Below are 4,756 nucleotides of genomic sequence, written 5' to 3' on the forward strand. Positions count from 1 at the left end.
CACACACACACACACACACACACACACACTCAAATGAATAAGTGTAAAAAACTAAAAAAGTATTTATTGGTGTATCAATCCCCTATTATACTACATCATAGATTCATGAACATAGTATAAATAGTATTCGTTTTCACATGACTCCGGGTGCCCACTGCTTAGTATAAATAAATGCACAAACTGAGTTTTATATAAACCTCTGCTGAGTTAATGTTAGGACCTTAGGCATTTGTTGAGTAGGATGTTGTAAAAGTTCTTGATCCCTTTCATTTATTATTCAGAGCATTGCTAATAATTTACTTTACTTAAAAAAAAAAAAAAAGAAAACAGAAAAACAAAACCAGGGTCCAGGTCCGGAGCTGTGCTAGACCGCTGCACTATATCCTTAGCCTTTGATCTCTTGAGACAGGCTCTAGCCAAATAGCTCAGGTCGGCTTTGACTGCACATTATAGCCAGGCTGACCCATGCCTGTTGACTGTTGGGATTCTAGGTGTAAGACACCAGATCCAGTCTGAATGGTTTACATTTTTCTGGGGACACTAACTTAAGAAATAAATGCTGACTCCCCTCCAGGCCAATCTGCTAGAGGCATTTTCTCAACTGAAGTTCCTTCTTTGCACATGACCTTGGACTGTGTCAAAGTAACAAAGACCTAACCACACAGATTCACTCCTATGGGGCTAGCTTTAAGTTCAATCCACAACTGTTGCTTACCCCCAAGATACAAGTGCCACTATTGTGTTACACCAATTACTGTTGCGATTCTCAGGCTTCACAGCTGGGTAGGTTCATTGGTAACATCTCTACCTTGGCAGCCTGTGCAACATCTTCTGATGCTATAAATGCTAGCTTCAGGGAAAAAGCTTGCAGGTCAGCTTGGTTCCTCCAAGCCCTGTGCCTGAATCACATGGTATCTTCAGCAATAGGGTCTTACCTTCAAGTTCTGTGAGGTAGGCAAAGACAATGGCAATTAGCTTATATTGTTTGGGGACCTTTGGATCCCCTTGACCAACAATATAAAGGGGATCTTGTCTGACACTTGGGTTTTTGCTAGTCTATAACTCTTTTGGGAAGCATTATCACCCCGTGTTGAATAATCCCATATAAATGAGATAAGTAAATATATATATGTGTGTATATATATATATATATATATATATATATATATATGTTATGTATATTTTTTAAGTGAGTTTACAAAATAACTTGTTTCCCCACGGCTTTTTCAAACACCCCCAGTGCCATTTATCTCCTCTCTCTTTCTCTTCCTTTGCATACCCCCTTGCCAGCTAAACTTGCTCTATTTTCCTCTTTTCCTTCTTCTTAGCACCCATGTCCTACTAACCCCTTCTCTAGAGCTCCCTCTAGCCTACTTTCCAGTTTACTTTCCTGGATTCTGTAGTTACTCTAGGTTATATACTCTGAAGATCTACAAAGAAAAGAAACCGTGAAAGCACTCCATACCCAGCTACAGAGACACTTGGTTGTCCATGCTCATTGCTGTTCTATTCACAATAGCTAGGAAATGGAAGCTGCCTATACGTCCATACCTGGTGAATGGATAATAAAAATATAGTACAGATACACAGTGTACTATATTAATCTATAGAGTAAGACTTGAGGGTAAGTAGATGGAACTGGAAAATATACTGGGTGAGGTAATTCAGATCCAGAAAGACTGGTTCTGAAGGTCCTCTCTTCTTAGCTTCGAAACCCCAATGGTTAAACTATGTGGATGTCTCCCAGAAGTGAAGACACATCCATCCCAGTCTCCTCTAGATCTATATGTGGCCAAGTAAGAAAATTCTAGCCATGGGACATATACCCATGGCAACTACCAGGCACCTAGCATCTTTCTTCATTTCTCCTTTCGTCCTCTTGTCTAGGATGTGGGAGTGATGGTTGCAGCACATCCTGCTTACTGATGATGAGAGCTACACACAGGAGGAAGTGGAACAGGGGCTTGGGAACAGTCTCCTCTGTGGTCAGTGCCTCCTGAGGACTGCACCAAACCACAGAAGAGGGTAATGGAAATGGCACATTGTTTAGAGTTCTGTTTATGCCTCTGAAACTAGTCATGACCAATATGAGGTTTTTATTTGGTTAGCTGTCTTTAGAACAGCACGTATAACCCCTTGATAAAATGTTTAAAGAGAACAGAAGTGTTATAATAAAAAGCAGGGTCTCTCTTACCATTGTCCATCTCTTTTCTGTCACTGATACTGAAAAATCAGTGTGAGCAACTTAATGGATGCCAATACAGTTTTCATATGTGACCTACAACTTTGCTGCTGCATATTAAGTATTTTAATATGCACCTGTATATTTTGGTTTTTTAAAAGATTTATTTATTTATATGAGCATACTGTAGCTGTCTTTAGACACATCAGAAGAGGCATCAGATCCAATTACAGATGGTTGTGGGCCACCATGTGGCATGTGGTTGCTAGGAATTGAACTCGGTATCTCTGGAAGCAGTCAGTGCTATAAACCACTGAGCCATCTCTCCAGCTGCCGCGTATCTTTTGTTTTTAACTTAAATAAGAACAGGTAGGCTTTGTTCTAGAACTTGATTTCCTCACATAAAAATATACACTGCTACTGCTTTCTTCTCATAAGAATGAGGCGTACGTCCATGGATGCTATAGTGGTACAAACATTACATGGGTAACCAATGACTTTTTGATTAGATTTAAGGCCCACTCCACAGAAGAAAACATACACTTGCTACAATTAATCTGACCAAGAACCCACTCTAATTTCCTAAATGGAAATAACTACATAAGTTTACATTAGAGTAAGGCTTTGCTTTGTCTTGTAAAAGTTGCTAGAATCACTTTAATTTTAGCAGCCTCAAAATAAAAAAAATGGTGGAGCAAAAAGATCTCCAATGAAATGATCTCATTGTCTTGGGGAGATGGAGATTGAACATAGTGCTTCATGCTTGTTAATATACACACTGTCACTGAACTTCAAACCCAGCCCCAAAGCATTCTGATTAATAAAAGGCCCTTCATAGCTAAAGATAGCACAGAATGAAGAGATAGCCCACAGACTGGGGGAAAAAAAACATTATCTGCTATTTATCTGATAAGTCTTTGATACAGAATATATAAATAATTTAAAAATTAAACACAAAAAGAACAACTAATCCAAGCAAACAGGTGGAAGAACTTAAAAGCTCTTAAAGGAAAAGAAGTACAACTCTAAACTACCTTGAGCTTTTTATCTCATTCCAGTCAGAATGACTATCATGAAGAAAGGAAAAACACAGGCAAGGTTGAGAAGGAGTGCGGAGCTGGTCCTTTACACTGTCTGTGGGAATGTAAACGGCTGCTGCAATGGAAATCACTGTGAAAACTGCTTAAAAACAAACAAACAAAAAGCAAAGGAACTACTACATGATCTAGCTATAGTACTTTGGGGTATATATCTGAAGAAATCCAAGAAAGTACGCAACAAAAATACATGCACATCCAGGTTTATTGTGGCCCAGTTCACCAAAGGCAAGGAATGGAATGAGCCTAGGTACCTACCAGCAGATAAAATGACTTTTACATAAAGTGCCTATACACAGTGAAGTTTTATTTAGCCATAAGAAGAACAAAATCACCATTTTTCACAACAATGGATGGAACTGGAGATCACTGTGCAAAGCGAAATAAGGTAGAGTCTAGGAGACAGGTGTCATGTACACGGAGTCAGAAAGAAAATAAAAGAACATGAAAGCACAAGGGAGCAAGGGAGAGTGAGGGAGAGGATGGGGAGCAAGGGAGAGTGGGGGGGAGGATGGGGAGCAAGGGAGGGTGGGAGAGAGGATAGGGAGAGAGGGAGAGTGAGGAAGAGGGTGGGGAGCAAGGGAGAGTGAGGGAGAGGATGGGGAGTGAGCGAGAGTGGGGAAGAGGATGGGGAGAAAGGGAGAGTGGGTGAGAGGATGGAGCGAGAGTGGGGAAGAGGATGGGGCAGAAGGGAGAGTAGGGGAGAGAATGGGGAGAGAGGGAGAGTGGGGGAGAGGATGGGACCAAGGGCTGCATAATAGGTATGTGTGTGAATATGATCAATATATATTATAGCTTGTATGAAAATGTCAAGCCCATTATTTTATATAATTAGAATGTGCTAAAGCAAAGGAGGGCACTGAGGACTTTGGGGATGGTCTACTGCTTGATTGCATTGTTTGCTAGATGCATGAATTTTCCAGCAGTCATGGATTAATATACTAAAACTTACACTGTATATACATATGCTATGTGTATATACCATACTATATATACTAAATACATTACTAAATACTATATATACTAAAATGTGTAGTATATATACTAAAATTTATAGTGTATATATGTATATATACACACACTAAAATTCATAAAAAATTTTCAAAAAAGTAGATGGAGATCCATGTTTTGAGTACAATCATGAAAGCACTGAATCAATATTAATATCACATAGACTACTACTTGGAACAAAATGTTATAAAATATTTTATATGGATTTTAAGTTAATATTTAGAAACATTAGAATTAGTAAGCTATAAGCAGAAGGAGGAAAATGCAGCAGCAAAGTACGCTTAGTGGTTCCAGTTGGAGGAAGAAGGGGAGCGAGAAGATGGCTGGCATAGCCTGTTTTCATTGCTTGTCATGTTTCTAAGTTGTTGCTTTCAAAGCAATGGGTAGAACTTTAGTCTACAAAGTCAACATTTGCTTCTCATTATCAAACCACTGTCATTTGCCCAGCTTAAAATGAAATTTTTCT

This window comes from Mastomys coucha, unplaced genomic scaffold (genome assembly GCF_008632895.1).
Source record: "Mastomys coucha isolate ucsf_1 unplaced genomic scaffold, UCSF_Mcou_1 pScaffold21, whole genome shotgun sequence".
In the NCBI taxonomy this organism is placed as follows: domain Eukaryota; kingdom Metazoa; phylum Chordata; class Mammalia; order Rodentia; family Muridae; genus Mastomys; species Mastomys coucha.